Here is a 19,392-nt window from a genome sequence, read left to right as displayed (position 1 = left end):
TCTGTCATTTGGGATAGCTAAACAGGCAGGCTGAATATACAACATAAATCTATACAAATTTCACCAACTGTCACGCAGTGGGGCATGTGCACCTCAGCAGAAAAAAAAAACAAAAAAAACAAGAGGACGGAAAACTCCTAACCACTTAATGCAATAAATGAATGGAATCCATAAAATGAATGGAATTCTTCCCACTCTAGCAGTGAGAAGAATTACTGAAATGCTTATCTGTTAACTAAATCATGCCTAGCTGCTACTTCTCTTTCAGGTATCCCAAGCTCCCCCTCACCCCCAATACTCTTCCTGGGATGTTCCCTGGATCTCTCAGTCCCAAGTCATACTTCCCTAGGCCTGCAAATTGAGGTGAAGAGCGTCTTCTCCAATAGTGAGGAACGAAGTCAGGCAGAAGGCAAACATCAGATACCAGAACTCACACACTGCCTCCACTCAGATCGTACTGACCATCTTCCTTCATAAGCTTTCTTAGGAGTCCCAGGTTGCAGGACAGACCCTACTCAACTCCTGAGCAACTTGTGAGATAATCTCAGCCTTTCCCATCCATCTGAATAATTACAGAACAGCAAAAAGCATTTCTTCACCAAGACAACGAGGAACAGATATGAAACATTAAACACGTGCATGAACACACACAATGAGTTGCACATGCAAGCTGAGAAATACAAATGAACAACAGAGTATTTTCTAGATGGTGTGTTTTTATGCTCTCTACCTAAAGCAAACGAGTATACACTGAATGTTGTGGTTACTCTCCCTCTGCATGAAACAATTCAGGAAACATGTTATTTCAGTACAGCCCATCCTATCATGAAGCCTGAAAAATTCATGAAGGTGAATGATACGGCACCACTTGAAGTGGAAGCTTTTTACGCTGGACAGCCCACTGGAGACTACAACCCTCAACGTGTCAGTCCCTTTTGCAGAGAAGTAGCAATTCTTTCAGAACACTGATTATTCCTTCCCTTCTTCCTTTTTGGTGTTGAGACGACAGCCATAGCAAAATGAAAAATAACTATGAAGTTAGACCACCAGCAGTACGCATGCAAGCAGGAAGGCTTCCTGGACCAGAATTTGCACTGAATGTTAAGAAATAGAAAGGAACGTTTAAGGATGCAATCATTGAAAATTCTTAAAAAAAAAAAAAAAAAAAGACCACACAATCATTTGTTTAAATTGGCCTCGGGGGGGGGGGGGGGGGATGATGGAATAACCATTCCTGCCTACTTGATTATCAAATCAGAGCTTGATGGGAAAAACAAGCAAGAAAGTCTTCCAATTAACTAACTTTTTTGCACTACATATGGTCATTAAACATTGCTGTAGAAAGACATAGCAGCAGATCTCTGGTCTTCTGGCAGTTTTTCCCATTCTTGAACAATTCCTCCTTCAGATGCACAGGCTCAAAGGTTCAAAGGTCCCCAGAGCCTTTGTTCTCAGTTCCAGCGTTGTTACAAACAAACTTTTGTTCCTATTTCTTCAATGACATAGGCCACAGCAGTTACCAATGATTGAATTTTACATCTGAGGCTTGCCTTGTGCATCATTCAATGGATGGGCTATGGAATTTAGTTACACTTCAGGAATGAATTATCGGAACTTTCTGTGAAATAAAATCACCTACTGTTTACCAAGTCAACCGCCAGCAAACATATTACACTTCTGCATACACACAGAAGTCAAGCAGGATCAACACATTTTGATTTACATCTCACTTCAAAGATTTTTTTTTGTTTTATTTGAAGAGAATATATATAGCTATTGCTCACTCATCTGTGAGTTCCATGTAATAGAATCCACACATTTCACATTTTAGTGCAAGGAAGTGGTACGTCTGTCACAGCAATTTTAAAATAACACATTTGTAACACAGCAGAAAAGGCAGTCAATCTACAAAAAAAATGTTCAGAACAAACTTATCGAAGGAAAACAATATGCACACAAATATATGTGCACACACATAACTATATGTGCATGCACACACAACAAACACCACCACCCCAACATGGCAATTTATAATACTTTATATCCCAGTCAGAGTATAAAGGGGGAGACAATGACCATATGTCAAAAAAAAAACCCTAAAACAGAGAAGAAAGCTACATTATGGAACAGGCTTTTGGAATTTTAAGAAAACATGTATTCAAATTACCTTTTTAAAAGACTGATTGTTCCAAGCAGGTGGGAGCTGACTCTCTAGAGATGCTTCTTCTAAAATGCACAACACAATAGATACCACAGCTTTTTCTTTTTTTTCCCCTCCTCTCCCCAAATAAGTTATGCCTTCAACATAGAACACATTGGCTAGCTATTATGAAATTCAATAAAAGCATTCAAGAATCGTAACAAGGAGTAAAAGTTAAGTCCCAGCAAATATTCAAAGGCTCTTGCAATAAGCAAAGTTATGCTCAGAGACAGGATGTCCAGGTACACTCTTCCTCATAACATCCACTTTTTTTTTCTTTTGCTCCTCCCCACCACCCCTTTGCGTGAAGACTAACGTGATTGCTTTCTCCAGCAGCAAGAAAATTAAGCTAGTTCCCTTAGCTCTCCAAATCCTGTTTCCGCTTCTGTTTTCACACTGGCACTGAAAGACATCAGACTGGTTTCAAAACACCAAGCATGGTATCTTTTCCTTCCCCCTGTACACTCACATGCATCTTGCGTATATGAAGTATTAAGACCAAAAGGTTTATCCCATAAGTGCCAGGAAACACCATCACTGGAAATAAAAAAATTAACACTTTAGACTCTTCTGTGTAGCCTGTATGAGCTGAGGTATGTTGATCAGCAACTAAAGAAGATTAAACGTTGTTTTCTTTAAGAAGCAAGAATCCTAAAGCCACTTCTAAGAACCTAACACCTTGCCACACAAGTTGGGGTTTTTTTTTTAGCAAAACTCATTATCTCAATCTGCCAGTAAGTAATGACAAAACTTTGCAAATATCACCCTTCACTTAAAAGCAATTTAGCAGTAGTAATTAAATCACAGTCATCCTTCCTTACAATCGGATTCTGAGGCCACAACTATATGACCACTATTACGGTTCTGCATTGCTAAATCACCCAGTGACAGAAGTTTGATTCAGAGCACTTGATGTCACGTGAACAAACTTTTGCTGTAAGAAGTTTTCACCTGCCTCACGTCTTTACACCTGCTGTAAAGTGTAAGAGCTGGGGCAAGACGGGGCTAAAAAGAAAGACAATTCGTTGATCTAAAAGTAAACAAATACACAAGTTAAATTTAACAATCACAGCAAGTTTATGAAGGAACATGTGACTACAATGTTACGGTTCCACTAACTGGAGCTGTAAGGTCATAACTCAGGCTGTGGCTGACCAAACATCTCTCCCTCCAACAAATAATATTTGAGTTTTTAAAAAAAAAAAAAAAAATCTCAGATGTATTTAAGCCCTTAATTGTATCCTGAAATCCACAGAAGTCACGCTCCAAATTTCTGATGGACATGGTTTAATGAATTAACAGCGGAAATGGAAGAAACACTCGTTTTTCTGACTCTTGAGAGTTATAATACAAACACTATATCAACACTTTACAAATATTAAAGGTTGAGATAGAAAGGCCACAGCAATGGGCACACAGTGAAGGGAATGAAGAGGCAACAAACACAGCTGGAGAGGACGACCTTGTGAAAGCAAAGCAGCAATGGCAGAGGGACCCAAAATAGGCAAGTGAGCTCAGCCTAAAGAAACCTCTAACACACCACCCAGGTCTCGACTTCTTACTGTAGTACAGTACAGGCACAGAAGGATAATTCTTCCATCTAAGTCTTTTTTTTTTTTTAACAGCTTTCTCTGATGAAGAATAATTAAGATAACAAAGAATCATTCATCCCCTTGCCAAGTAGTTCATTTCTGCTTCAGCTAGGGACTTCACGTTGCAACACTAAGACTTGCTCTAAATGTTGCAACTTAGTCACAGAAATAAGACTGAAATAAAATACGGGTTCTTAAAGTAATGATTTTAAACCACTGAGAAATGGAGATATTTTGTTTTCTAAACTATAAGTTAGAAGAGAGGACCCGGTTCAGCCAAGTTCTCATTTGCTGAGCGAGGTTCTCATTTGTTATAATATTCATAAACAACGCTATAAACTTCAGACTTGCACTTGTGTACCTAAGCACAGATTCTGCCATGACTCAAAAGAACATCAAGCAAGTTAAACAGTTAAAAGAAATAATCATCACTTGAAAATACCATTCAATTATATTGAAATCATTAGTATTATGGTAGTTAACACTGTGATTACTCAAAAAGCTACACAGCAACATCAGGAAACAGAGACATGACACATTTACCAAACTGATTACAGTAAACCTGGTAGCACTGGTGTATCAGCTTAAACAATCAGCAGCTAATTAACTGTGCATTTAACAACCAGGTAATAAAGTCTCTTCTTAGGGAAAATCAGATTGGAAAAGTCAACATCAGCTTAAACACAATTAACTTCCTGTCCATTGCTGGTAAAATAAATCCAATTTACTAAATAGTTTAAAGGGCAGTTTTTAATTACTTCACACCTACTTCACACCTTTCCAGAGGATCTACAACTACGTACTCAGGAATATGGTAAGCTGGTCTAGTTGCCTGCATAGAGACTACAGCAATAGAAAGTGCCACCTACCTACACAAAGGCTTCTTAACGCACTTAAGAACAGCCTCAGTCTAGTAACTTGTATTGCAGAAGCTGCAACTTCAGTCAGCGAGGATCTTTACAGGTGGGAAACCACATACAGTTGCAGCACATAAAATATGCAGCGAAATACTAATGTGGAACGTGTCTTTCAGACTTTCCCATTCCTAGAGATTGTTTTAGAACAGAAAGGAACATACACAGATTCAGAGTAGTTTTTGCATATTTTGCCTGGTTTTAATTGGCAAACACATATCCACAAATACACAGAGCAATGCATCATCTATAAATCTAAAGTGCTTTACATAGGAGAAACTGAGGCAATGTAGAACAGCAGCATGGGAGAAACACAGCAAGTCACGAACAGAAGCAAAATTCAAATGACAAGTGTCCAGCTGTATCAACGGAGAATGACAGCCTCTCTACCCTACTACACTTTTTACTCAACACAGTAATTAACTGATGGTAACTAAGTTTTCCTATGGTAAATGTTCAGCACTGAAGACAAACTTTTTCAGTTACAATACTAGTTTAAAAATATAATACTGAAAAGAAAAAGTTTCAGCCAAACAGGCTCAAAATTACTAAATAAATACTGACCTGCAGCTGGACCATTATGTCCTCCATTATGCTATTCTCCAAATTCTGTTTGGCTGGACAATCACAGTAATTACAATCCAGCTTCTATTTACATATCCTCAGTATACACATCCCTTCACTCACATTGGCTAAGGGTGCAGTACCCAGCCCGTTCAAGGGATTAGCATAAGAACAGAAATAACTATGAAAATCCACATACTCCGGTTGGTCAGATTTGTTGACCTCTACTTCACTCTACATATGAAATTGACTTCTTTAATAAAAATCAGTTGTTGATTTTAAAAGTCAGGAAGAAATTAAAGTGCTTATTTTCAGAATATGGATTAGGCATCCTTAGGGCAGCTACTAGAGCCAAACAGTGAAACTAAAAACTTTCAGTACTCTATGTACATGCAGTTAAGACATCAAATGTCCTCACCTTCAAGTTCAAATTCTTGCTCAAGGGTAATGGAGAAGAATGAGTCCGTCAGGACTGCTCTCAGCCCCCATCTACCACTCATGTTCATCATAAAATCACCCCACCAGCAAGCTGGTCGGTTGTGGTACAAGAGGCTGCTGCTGTACACTAGAGGCCAAAACCGGGTATCCGGGCAGCAGTTCAAGAACACAGCTGCGTGAGGGAGCTGGCCCAGCATGTGCTAGCACTCACCTGACAGAAGCCACACATGTCTACAGTCCCAGGAGAGCAATTAGCCCATGTTTTTGCAAGTAAACCTTCAAAATCGATCTACATGTCTTTCCATCTTCTCCCCTTTCAGCCCTCACCTTGGAATCACCCAGAAGGATCTCAAGACAACAGTTGAGACAACAGCTCCTACCATGCTCACAGACACTGAAATCAGATGCTACTACACGGATAAGAAAGTTTTGACACGAAGTGCCACTGAAAAGAATTCCCCAGTTCATGAACAGGCTACACCTTCCTCTTACTTGTGGGGAAAAGCAAGTAAAGGCCAAGAGAACTTACTCTATTTTTTCTCTTTTATGCAAACACTTCTAGCCACAATAAAATACTAAAAATATCACTTTCTTTCCCCTGGAAACATGTGTACTTGGCTCCTACAAAACACACTGAATGTTTGTATAAACGTTTGATGTGTGTGTTTGGAAATGGGGGAAGTTAACTGGAATCATCCCCCTAATATGGTCTGACACTTGAAGCAAAACAATGCATTCAAATGGCAAAAAACACATTTCCTTTTCAGAAGTTCAAACGAAGCTTTCAAAAAAAACAAAGCCCAAGGGGAAATTGCCAAAGTAGTACTGTTCCCTTTTTCACTCTTAGATTTCCTCCATTCCCTCAGGGATGCTCTACCCGGCTAGTAAGTAACTATTACAATCCTTCCCCTTATACTCAAGGGCACCATTTTATTTCCGCCCCTTTATGTAACAGAAAAATAGAGAATTAAGCGAGATACTGCTATTTCTTAATCCATCATTAAATGACACAAACATTGCAACATCTAGCTAAAAACATACATAGAAGCTAAGAAGTAACACAACTGATGAAACTTCTACTGACCTGTCTCTGATCCTCTCGGCTTCTTCAAAACTTTACGTATTAAACATACAAATACCAAACTAAGACTGTAAGCTGAAATGCTGAACAACAATTTGCTTTGGGCAATTAGCTAATATTTCTGTGTCTTACACACAGTATTTAAATCACATATATATTTCAGTTGTGTTATTTCCCCAAAATAATAGGTTTTACAAAGAGCATATTGCCAGACTCACTTTTTTTCCCCCTTTTATATTCTCAATCGCTACATATCCTCCAAGAAACAAAATTTTCAGTCTTCCAGATGGCTCCAGTATGTTCAAACACTACAAAACCCTCAAATAAAGAAGGGTACACACTGCGGTACAGCACAAAGCAGCCTTTGCTAACTTTGACATAAACAAAACAACCCAAGCACAAGAACTACTTGACTGTTCTTTATTATGAAGAATATATTTTACTTGCCAATCAAAATAAATTGCTCACCTGAGTCTAATCTAATTTTGCAAAACTGGAATGAAGAGACATCTGTGCAGTGGGAAAGAAATTACATACTACTAAACAAACACGTTAGGATGTTTGTCCCTATTCTGTGAAGAAAAAAGGCATCGATCCCATACCAAAGGCTCATACTCACTAAATAAGTATTCTTTTAATACTCTTGGAAGTTTAATCATCCTGCTCCATACCATAGAAGAGTCTCTAGTCACTTCTGGGTAATATACTTCTGAGTAAAAACATTTTAGTGTTAAAGTTTTTACTTGAAGCGAAATAGCTTCTTTCAAGCCTCCACTTCACTGTCTTTTCGTCCATTTCCGTAAATTGCACTTACCCATGACCATATCAGCAAGTAGAATAAATTGGACTTCCACCCCCAGCAAAAGCTGCCCAAGTCTCTGTCCAAAGTGCTGTTTTCTGCACTGTCTCACGTGCAAAGTCTAGAAGTGTAGCAAAAATTACTCGTTCCCATTACCATCTTAAAATTTGAAAGCCATCAAAATTCAGTTTGGAGCAACAGATTGCAATATGAGATAATTTCTCAAAGGAGAAAGAGATGGCACTGTAAGACTGTGTAATTTGTGAAAGAAAAAACATACAGCATATGGGTTTATGCTTGTAAGTAATGTTTCAAAAACCAATTTACCTTTTTCTCTAGCTGAAGTGATTTGTTCAGCTCCACTCAGAGTCCAAAAGTGCTGCAGATCCATCCTTACCACATGCTATATTTCTTTCTTTATTTCTCACCTGCCCATTTCAATGTGGTATGAAAACTCACCAAGATTTTCCAGATAAAACCATCTCCACACACACTCAATAATGAAAAGTCTACTAACATTTACATGTTTAGCACGCTGCCATTTCATACACTTCGGCAGCACACAGATGTTTTCTGCAGAGCACCCTTACTGATCCAAGGAAGTCTGTGGGTTTTCGCTGCACCTGAAAAGGTCTGACAAGGCATTAAAAGGACCCCATTGCAAATACCACAAAGGACACTTTACACAATGGAGGAAGAGCTAAACACAGAGCTAGACAGCAGCTGCATGCCCACCAAAGAGCACAGTGCTGTTTTCCCAACATCTTGAAAGCACTTGTAACGGAATATGCCACCTGAAATCCCAGTTATTCCCTGCTTTCTTAACAAATGATTTTCGGGGGCCCTAGCAAGCTATCCCATCTCCGAGATCCCTCTCCTGCCGGCTCAGCGACACGGGACACTGACTAAACGTGCGTTACTGTAACAGGGAATCCAGAATCGCTGGCGGAGGGAAAAAGAAGAATGGGAAGGGAAAAGGATAAAAACAGAGGGGGGGGGGGAAGCGAGATGCAGCCACGAGTTTGTTCATTTATTTATTCATCCGCCACGGGGAGGGGAGGGAGCCCCTGAGGCAGCGGCCGCGCGTGACCAGCCGCGGCCGTTGGCGGTAACGGCTGGAAGCGCTGACAAAAGCTCCCGCGCGCCCCCTCCCCGCCCCACCCCCACCGCGCTGCCGCTCCGGCGACATACGCGGCGCTATCGCGACACGCGTCGCCCCTTCCCCCCCCCCCCCCGCCCCCGGCAGACACGCACCGCCTCCCCCCTCAGCCCTCCTCTGCCTCCCGCACACACTCACCTCGCTCCGCCACAACGGGGGGCCGAGCCCGGGCGCCCCAACCGCCGCCTACCAGCCGCGTCCCGCCGCCGCTAACATGGCCGCCGCCGCTGAGGGCCCGGCGGGGAAGGAGCCGCCGCTGAGCGCCCCGCCGCCGCCGCCGGGTGACGGGGAGCCGCCGCCGGCAACACACCCCCCTCGCACACGCGCCGCACCGCAGAGAAAGGCTCCGCCGCGCACCGGCGCCCATGCGCATTGCCGCCGCCCGCCGGCTCCGCCCCGCCGCCGAGGGCGGGCCGCGGCGGGGCTGCGCGGGAAGGGCCGGGGCGGCGGGGGGCGCGCGGAGCGAGGGGCCGCTGCAGCGGGGCCGGGGGGTGCAACGGCGAAGGGGACTGCAAGGAGCTGGGGGTTGCAGCGAGGCAGGGGGGTGCCGCGGGGCCGGGCAGTGCACGGAGCAGGGAGGTGCACGGAGCAAGCGGGTGCACAGAGCAGGGGGTGCATGGGGTGATAGGGTGCACCGAGCAGGGGTGCATGGAGCGAGAGGGTGCACAGAGCAGGGGGTGCACGGAGCAGGGGGGTTCAGCGGGGCCGGGCAGCTCTGGGGACAGCGGGGTGCTGAAGGCTGCAGTGGGACTGGGTGGTGGGGCTTGCAGCAAACAGGGGAGCTGCAGCCAGGCTGCATGGCTGCAGTGGGGTGGCGGGGAGCAGGGGGGCTGCAGCAGGGTCAGTGGCAGCGGGCAGCACGTGGGAGCCCCGGGGGGGCTGCAGCTGGAGGTGCCTGGAAGCAGGGGGGCTGCAGTGCTGGGGGGGAGCGAGCTGGCTGCGCTGGGGCTAAGTGGTGAGGGTTGCAGGGGAGTGGGGCGCCCTGGCAGCAGGTAAATGGGAGCAGGGTGGCTGCGATGAGGCTTGGCAACAGGGGCGCATGGAGAGACCACGGTTACCTTTCGTACGAGGTCGGCAGAGGTTCCCTGTGCGCAGGTGCCTACTGCAGTTGCGGGGCTCGCTTGCCTGCGGGTTGACTGCTTGCACAGCCCGTTCGCAACAGAAAGCCTGCCCACCTGGTTAAGCTTCAAATGTCAGACATCTCATCCTAAGGCAAAAACAGTGCTGTTCTATCAGAAAAGGTTAGCTTGAACCTCACATAAAAATCTGAATTGTTAGCCACCATCTCCTTCCTCCCAATGAGTGAAGCTCTCCAGCAGATCCAGGAGCCAGTAGTACTGAGCAGAGGCTCGTCTGTGAGACCTTCTGTCCTGTGCGATGCTCCAGTAGCCAACCCCAAGCACTCTGTAACATCCAGCCGCTTTGCAGGCACTTGGTTAAATTGTTAGCATTTGCTGAAACACCTGCCTTGGTTTTGGAGGCTCTAAGCAACATGGAAAATCCTCTCCGATAATTACCTGCACCCGTTAGTGACCGCAGAGGTTAAAAATCAGACTGCTGGTGCATTTTGACTCCTCTGGCCGTGGCATTGAGGAGCGGTTACTTTGAAAGGCTCTCTGCCTTCTGGCACGGGCCCTGCGGCGGCGATGCGTGGTGAACAACGTGCACTTGGGTTGGAGAAAGCACACGTGTCTGCACACCGCGCGGTTCGCATGAGAGCCACGGTAGGTGCTTTGCCTTAACCACAGGGCTATGGCTATTTTTGCATTGCAAAAGCAAATATGAAATGGCCCACTGGTATTCTCAGAAATATTTAAAAAGGTAAGAGAGGGGGTTGCTGAGACTATCACACAGCTGAATTTGATGCTTTTGGCTTTTCACTTGGATCCATGAAGCCCAGTGACTATAATACATAACTACATTTAGACTATTCTGGTGATATCAGCTATCGAGAGCGTTTGGGTAAATGATATCACTGTTTGCCAAAGTATTGGGTGACTAGGGATAAACAAGCTGTAAGCATGCAGAAATTTTGGCTATGGAACTTTAATATACTTCAAAATTTTAATTGCTAAAGTTGTGAAGAAAATTTCCAAAGCCAGTCATGAGCAAGCCACGATAGTTACCAATGTGCAGAGGCTGGAGCAATCTGAACCGCCAATAAAAGCGGATGTAGCAAATACATACGTTAACATGATGACGAGGCAAAATCATGTGATTTATTGCGCTGGGGCTTGTGACGGATCCTGCCAAACCCGACAGGCTAATGGGGCGAGGCAGAGCGGTGCCCGCGCCGCCGGCGCCTGGCACAGCTCGGGGCGCCAGGGGAGTCAGGTGCCGGCGCACCGGAGCCCTTCCCTCCGCGTTAGACGCTATCGCCTCTTCTGCGGTTTTGGAAGTTCTTCCCCATTTTGACGGGCTGTCGCTTGGTGATTTTTGGTTGGGCTCATTTGTTGCCCTTTCCAAGCCGAGTATTTTTCCTTGTGTCGGTCTAAGCAAAACCAAACGGTGGGCTGCAAGCGGGAATGCAGCCGGAGAAAAACAGACATCAAAGGAAGGGCTCGACTCTATGCAGAGGACTGACTGCGTCTCTCCACTCGCTGCCTCCCACCAAGCTTGTGGCCTTGTGATCTGAAGCTCGCTGCCGTCCTTTTTGTTTTCTTCTTGGTCTCAAAAAAAAAAAAAAAAAAAAAAAGGAGAGAGAAAAGGAGAACATTTTCCCATGTAAAACTTTCTGTTTCTTGTTCACTTGTTCACTCAGTCTCTCATCTTGCTAAATTTCTGGATATTTTAGTGGCTCCCGATGATGCCAGGAAATGCTTTGACTTGAACGAGCAGAAAAGGTCAGAGCTCTTGTATCGAATTCGCCAGGCAGGGAAAGACCGATGTGAATCGCTTCGGCCCCGGTCACAGGTCGCTGCCGTGCAGCTGGAGGGCTTGTCTGCCCTTTGCGGGCTGGATCCCGAGCCCTGATGGCCTCTGCCGGAGCCAGGGCTTTCCCAAATCTCTTCCCTGCGGATGAGAGGCAGCAGCGTGGCCAGATGTCAATCCCTGACCAAGCTCAAACTTCCGTTTCAGCTGGGATGCGTATTTATCTATTATCAAGAGTAAGAGTGTATTTCTACCTAGTGCGAGCGGTTCTTCTGAGAGCTCTGCAGTTTGTTATATATGCATGGGTTTTACACAGACTTTTTCCCTACTGAGGAACAAGGTCAGGGAAACTGAAGAAGAGGGGTTTACCTGGCTTGTAACTGTTGGGTTTAGGGGGCTTTTTTAGTGGGTAATGTAGTGAAAAGAAGCTGCCTCTACAGCTGGGGGAGGCTGTCGGGAGTTGCTGCGTTGCTGGCTGGCTCGCCAAATTTGCTTGCTTTCAATAAACTGCCCTGGTTTTCAAGTTGCTCATGCCAGGTAACCCCCTATCTTTCCTTCTTTTCCTTCATATTCTACTTCTTTTAATTATTTTTCTTAGTGAGAAATGAAATATTGGAGTGAAATGCTCGACGAAAATCATCAGTTGTGTTCAGAGATTTCTTCTGCACTTTATTTATCTATTTTGAGAAGCTGGTGATGCCATTGCCAAGCAGCACCAGACTCTGCTTACAGAATAAGCTGGGACCACAACAAAGAGGTGTGGAAAAACAAAGCAGCGAAGGGATGAAGGGACCCCTGCGAGAGAGGGAACCTATTTCTGTCCCTGCAGGCTGCTTTGCATTTCTATAGCACCTTTCCTCCCAGTATTTCAGGGCATGCCACAGACTTTAGTCATGCCTCATGCTAGATTTGAGCCATGAGAGAGAGCCGTTTCTGTCGCCATTTGGAGAAGAAAAATCTATATGCACACTTTGTATGCGCAAATGGTGACAGAAATGGTGAGAGCAGGGCAAGGCAGCAATCTTCATTTTCACTATCCCTCTTACTAATAGTAAGTAACTAAGGGTAGTAAAGTTATGGTGGCTATTGACTCCACTTTCCCCAAGGTAAGGCCCACTCCTGAATACCAAATTATAGTTGATGTGGGTTCTTCAGTTGCGCGCTTTTCTGCGTGCATGTGTACGTGCATGCAATTGTGAGTCTAGAATTTACTTAGATTTACAAAGACACATACTCAAAATAACTGAGATCAGCCTTTTAATGAACCACTCATTTAGACTATTTAGAAAAAAAAAATCCATCATGGGAAACCACTTGGCTGAAATAGTCGCTGAATACTCAAAACGCAAACAACAGTAAGTTTGTGATATTCTGTAGCCTTTACCCAAGGAGCTGGATGTGGTTTCACCTCTTTAAAATGATTACTATTCGGTCTCCCCTGCAAACAATACCACATTTGGTTATAGGAGGCAATGAGTAAGATAAGGACTATAACTAAATTGATTTTAAGGCCCTGAACCTCTTAATGTTTACAAGATACTCTTAGGGTACAAGAGCAGTCGATGGGACTATGCTTATGTCAGGTTCAAGTAGGTATAAGTACAAGCAGAGCAGAACATAATGTTCTGGTTTAGCCTGTCTCTTTGGTCAGATCTGCCCAGATGAGCTCGCAGCCTGCTGAAGGGAAGTCTTCCAGTTACCAGGCTTATTTCTTGTTGCGTGCAAGTGTGCTGCTGTGCTTGGGAGAGACTAAAGCTGCTCCTTTGACTGCTTGCTCTTTAATCCCCCCCCCCCATAGTCAGAACTGCTCCTGGAGCTGTACTGCTGTGGAGCATCTGTGAAATCAAGTGACTCGCTGGGTCAACCGTGTGGACGTTTTGCTGCGAAGGGAAACTTCAGGCCAGCCCGTTCCAGCCGCTGTGGCCTCGAGGAGGAGGGAAGTGGGGTTGTATCCCTCCCTTTTGCCCTCCTTCTTGCTTGGTCACGATTTTCTTTAAGTTTGCAGGCTTGCGCTGCTGTTGATATAATGCGAGACAGATGCCCTAGCTGTCAGACAGGCAGTGCACCGGCAGTTATCCAAGCAGTTACCAGCCCCGGCGTGGGTGGCGAACTGCCGCAGCTCGCTCGCCGGTAAGGAGACCAAAGAGGGAGGAGAGCCAATACAGCGTGTGAGCCGGGGCCCCGCAAGGCCGAGGAGATTAAGCCCTTCCTGTGCATTTTTGTGACCTACTAAGCAAGTGTTCGAGGCCTGTGTTTTATCGCTGACACTTGGATATTTTTCCTATGGAGAAATGGGCCTGGGTTTTGGAATTTTGTGTGAATTAGGACATGCTGGCGTTATATCCATCTGCTGTAGGAGCAGGGGAGGACGTGGACTTAAAACATTGTAACGCACCATTGAGTGTACGAAATCTCTGGGCTCGGGGAAGCCTGCCAGCATCCTGGAATGCAGCACGGCCGCGTGTCTGGCGCTTGCCTGCGGTGGCCGTGGTTGAACTGGGCACAGTGTCCTGGTCACGCAGCTCCTTAGCTGGGAGAGAGTGTGAAGCACTGTGTGATGGAGGTGAGGCACGCGGGGCAGAGCAGATCCTGCGTTGTTTTCATAGCTACTGATTTAGTGTTGCTCCCTGTCATCGTTAATGCAAATTATGTTGTATGATAATTTGCATATTTATGACTAACTGTATGTGGCCATAGCTGCCTGTTTCTATTCATTTCTGTCCTTTGTCTGAAGCGAGTGAATATATCAGCTTGGATCAGGCCTGAGGAGTAATGACACAAGCTGGATAAGTATCCTGAAAGAAGTGCACACTCTCCTGCATTTTCATGTTTCAGATTTTCTCCATCTCCAATAGAGAGTGTCTTAAGCTCTGAAGCATGAGATGCAACAATCTTCCAGTTTTGTAATGGTAACAACTGTGGCAGTTCTTAATATCCGAATGTTGGACATAGGTTTGCACAGACTGGTAGGATGAGAGTCTGGAAGACTTCTCCAAACTGGAGAACTTGGAGAAGGGATAAGTCAAGAGGTTACTGCTAAATGGGTGCCCGGAAGCAAAGGAGGAGGAGGGATGAGCTGAGATGCTTTGAACAGCCTGTGAGACAAGGAATCTCGCAAGGCTGGAGGGTGCTTACTGTCATGGAAACTGTCTGCAGAGAAGCTGGAGAGAACCTAGAGACTAGGCGAATGGCTGTCAGGGTGGAGAAACCCTATACCAGGATGAGGCCCAGCACCCTTGTCTTTGCAGTCACAGCCACTGAATTCAGTCCTGCAGGAGGAGCAAGCAAAAGGAGAGAAAGGAAAAGGTGGCAGAGTGCAGGAGCTACAAATGGCCTCTGCTACAACCAGCAACATACGGCTGCTTGCTGCTGCTGGGATGGACGAGCGGCATTTCAGGTGGCCTCCAGGAGAGCACAGCAGAGCTGTCAAATGTTAGCATGTCAGGCTCAGTACAGCCACTTGGCAAGCTGTGGCTTCCAATATTTCTGAGATTCACCCCCTACGTTGTTGACTATACTGTGTTTTGGTTGGGTTAATTAATGGGGAGAATCAGCAAAATTTTAGGTGACATCTTCATCCACCTTAAAACTCGAGGGTTGCAGCAGCGTCTTTGCTGTTTTATTGTTCCAGGAAATTAAATAAGAACAGAGTGAATCTAAATTATAGTTTATTTTTCAAGCTTTTGTTAAATGAAATTTCTGTGAAATGTCTTCCTTGTTGACAAATGGACTATGAAATTCAGGGATGGGTAAAACTTTTCAGCAGCTGGCTATAACAAAAGCCAAGACTGAACCAAGTTTTTTTATTTGGCTTTGAACTCTCCAAAAAGTCAGGGTGGTTATAGACATCAAATACGCAAGCTCAGAGCTCTTGTCTTCATCGACTTATACCTGACAGAAAAATTTTTCTTTTTCACGCACCCATCTCGGGGCTGGGAGAAACCCCGGTTGATCCTGACTTCTGAGAGCTATGTAATTACAATCAGCAGAGGTTGCTGCCAGAAGAGAGTGTTGCTCAGCACAAAACAGGAATTAGTGTTGCATATTTACATGGAGAATGAAAATATCTATAAATATATTCAGTTATTTTTAGAAAAGGTATTTGAATCTTCTAGCGTTTGGGTGTCCCAGATATAAACTGATGGAAGTAGGAGAAACCTCTTGCAAGTAAGTTATTTTGTAGGATTTCATCAAATATTTTGTGCTCAGTCAAGGTCGACCATCTTTTGCAAAAGTACCTGTTAAAGGTTTGTTTCATTTCACAAGTGTGTATGTGGCAATGTGGCCTTATCATGGGCATCTAGCTTGATAAAGTGGCCAAAAAGCTCTGGAAAGCTTTTTATATTTTAGGGTAGATTTTAAGCCCTCACAGGTAGTCTTTGGCAAACTTCTGAGCCATACAAAGATTAACACAGACTTCAGAACTGTAAAGCTGAAGACTGTGGGAAAGCTCAAAGCTCAGTACTTGCCAGAACTTAGGTTAAAAGCTTACTAAACTATTTTATAACCATCTAAAACATCATGCTGTCTTCTGCTGCACTGAGGGTCACTTTCTAATGCTCCTGCAGTCAGTGGCAGAAATTGCAGTAATTCTTAAGGGGGCTGGACTTCTGTGTATATATATTTTTAAGACTGTATAGACATTATTTCACTTAAAGTACTGGATAAATGCTTAAGGCTGGAAACAGAAATAAGATGCAAAGGTTAAAACTGCAAAGCTTAACATAAATGGAATATAAGACAGAAGCTAGGAAAGAGGCTCAGGGTATAAACGCTGGACTTAACAGCTCTCAGGAAAGCAGGTGCAGCAAGTTGAGGTTGCTGTCTAGTTATAAAGCTGTGCAAACTCTTGGACTATGGTACCAGCAGCAACCAGAAATGAAAGGTGATTATGCTGGCACACATCAGCGTTTGCCACCCCAAAGGACTCTGGCAGATGAGAGATCTTTGTGGAGGGAGTTCTGGGCACGAAACCAGCTTAAATCATGGGTGAGTTAGTAAAAAAGGCAGCAAGACCTGTGCACTAGAGCCGTGGCAAGTTGAGCAGCATATTCTTCCTATGGGGCATTGTAATAAAGAGATGAGTAAGGTTCTCATCTGCCTACTAGGCTTTGTAGAAGGTGTCTGCAGGGACTAGAGCTGATGCTGGGCTTGTGCAGTAAACCGGCAGATTAGCCTGGTTGTTTCAGACTTGCTCTGCAGGCAGCGGTGGCTGTCCTCACCCTTGGGGTGTTGGATGAGGATCCTGGATAAGGGCAGGTAGCGTTGCAGAGAGCCAGGCAGCTGTGAAGAATAGCTTATCAGGCCGTGGGAGTAGGGATGAGCTGGAGGAAAAAAAAAGACTGGAGGGGAGGGAAAGGATGAGGGTGGCTTTTGGCAATGGGTAGGAAAGAGAAGGTGTCAGAAATAAACTGAGGAATCTAGCTTAAAGGTTCCTATGGTGACTGAGGGAGCTCCCACAGTGGAGAACTGGGCTTCAGGTCAAGTCCCCAAAGCTTTTACATGATTGCTCTCCCTCTGAGCATCCTACCAGGACTTCTGGGCCAGGTGTGCATTTTGGCCCTGGGACAGCTAAACCCAAAGGCCAAAATGCCTGGCCCAGATGTCCTTCTGGCATAAGGTATGCAAAATGTTCCTTCCAAGGGCAGCTCCCTGCTACGTGCTTTGCATACCAATTCCAAAGCTGCAGCTCTGTCTTACCTGCCGGGCTGCTCTGCCAGGAAGCAGTACCTCCCCACGTCTGGAAATGTATAGAAAGGTGCTGTATCATCAGCTGTTGCACTTTCTCAAGTGCCTTGGATATGGAAACTCAGGCTGTCCTTGGAGCAGAGCCATGTGATATCAGACCCTTGAAAACACAAGTTGATTAAATATGTAGGTCAGAAAACAGAAGGCATATCCCAATTTAACAGATTAGCGTTTCCTTGCCTAACGTTAGATCACCGACCATTTTTTGAAGGCAATCTAATAATAGCTTTGTTCTCAGCGCAGGGATTAAGGAGCGTTACCAGGTATTGCTACCCAAGGGACTGGTACAGGTCTCATCTTCAGCAGCATTAATACATAAAAATACCTGCTGGGGAATCAGCTTATGTGTGAGCTTTGCTATAGTAAAAGGAAAATAGCTAACGGGGAGCAAAATCTTTGGAGTGGAATCTATGTGTATCCCACAGACAGGCTGAACATAAACACGCACAAATCTCTATAGCAATCCCAAACCACAAATTGAGCTGGGAATTCTACTAACATTTGTTGCCCCCATGCCTTCATTATGGCTGTGTTTCCCTCCTCATCTTTCAACCCCCGGGAAAGTGGACAGTGAGCTCCTGCTCTCTGCAGCTGGTGCCACATCAGCCGGTTTTGCTCTGTGCGTGACTGTCCCCCACAGTTACCTTGCTGCTGTCGGTAGCAGCCTCGTACAATGCTGAGCAGTTTTGCATCTGGAAATAAAAAGGTGTTTGGCTCAGACTGAATCATTCTTCATTATCTCAACGGGCAGCAGATTTAGGAGCTAGATATGCAGAGAACATTTATTAGATTCTGTGTCTTCTGGGGATAGCTAATTTTTTTTTATCATCAGATTCCATGACTTAGCATCATAATTAGTTATTAGACATACACTCCAGTGAAGAAGAGCTGCTTAAAAAAAAAATTAGCCTACTAATTCTGAAAGTCTTTCTTTTCTCATTTATAAGGGAGTTTTGCACAGTTGTTCTGACAAATGCAAGATAGCCAGTGGAAATGAGATTTTTAATCCACCGAATGCACGTTGCAAGGAGAATGGTTCTGGGGTGAAGCTCTTCGGTCGCTACAAGGTATGACAAGACTGCAAATGCTGCTAGTTAAGATGGTGATTTTTGTAGTGTTGGTGCTAGGGATGGCACTCAGCAAATTCATTTCATGCAAGGTAATGAGGGCAGGGAGAGAAAGTCATGTCTTTCAGGCAGCAATGCCCTGGATAGTGAACTATACAGCAGGAAACAGTTTCTGCACTGTCTTATCACGAACGGATTTACTGGGTTTCTGGTAAACAGCATAAAGTTAACTTGAGTTCACTTTCCTGTGCCTTCTTGTAGATACTTAAGGGTTGGGGGCTTTGAAGGGGATTCAGCAGTGAGAACATTGGCCTGAACTGTTGGAGAACCATATTCAGCTCTTGCTTTGTCATAGACAAATTGTGGCTTTGTCACTTACCTGATTGTACCTTGGCTTGGCATCTGTAAAATAGCCTCAGGTATTCTGTGATGAAAGTGAGACTCGCTTGGATGCTACAGTATTAGGCTGCCTTGTTGATTTGACACTGAACCATTAAGTACAGTGCAAAGCACACAGTGAGGATGGTTTTCCCTTTAAACAAGCTTCGCCTTTTATGTAATGCTCCTTGGTTTATTGCTCAGAAAATACCTTTGTTTCTTTGTTCTCTAGCTACTACGGTACCTGTCATTTATTGCAATTTACTTCTGGGACTATTTTTCTAACTGTCTTATGTTCTTGGATCAGCTACAATACCCTTTGATTCCTGTTGTCCTTTAGTCTTTGCTTACTTGGCTCTGAACATTTTGTTCCCTGAACGCGGGCCCTGGTTCTCCTTTCCCTCCCTGTCATGTTGCAGCAAATCAGGAATACAGCTTCTGACGTGATTAGTCAACAAGCATCGACACACACAACGGCAATTAGGATTGTTGTGTGGGGTTTTATTCTTCCCCCCAAGTCTTGTCCAGGATTTTGTACTGCTCTTCCCAAATCTTTTAGCATTAGTTCCAGTATGTGAACT

The sequence above is a fragment of the Rhea pennata genome, chromosome 24 (assembly GCF_028389875.1).
Source record: "Rhea pennata isolate bPtePen1 chromosome 24, bPtePen1.pri, whole genome shotgun sequence".
NCBI lineage: Eukaryota > Metazoa > Chordata > Aves > Rheiformes > Rheidae > Rhea > Rhea pennata.
The sequence above is the reverse complement of the archived record's forward strand: the minus strand, read 5'-3'. Positions refer to the sequence as shown.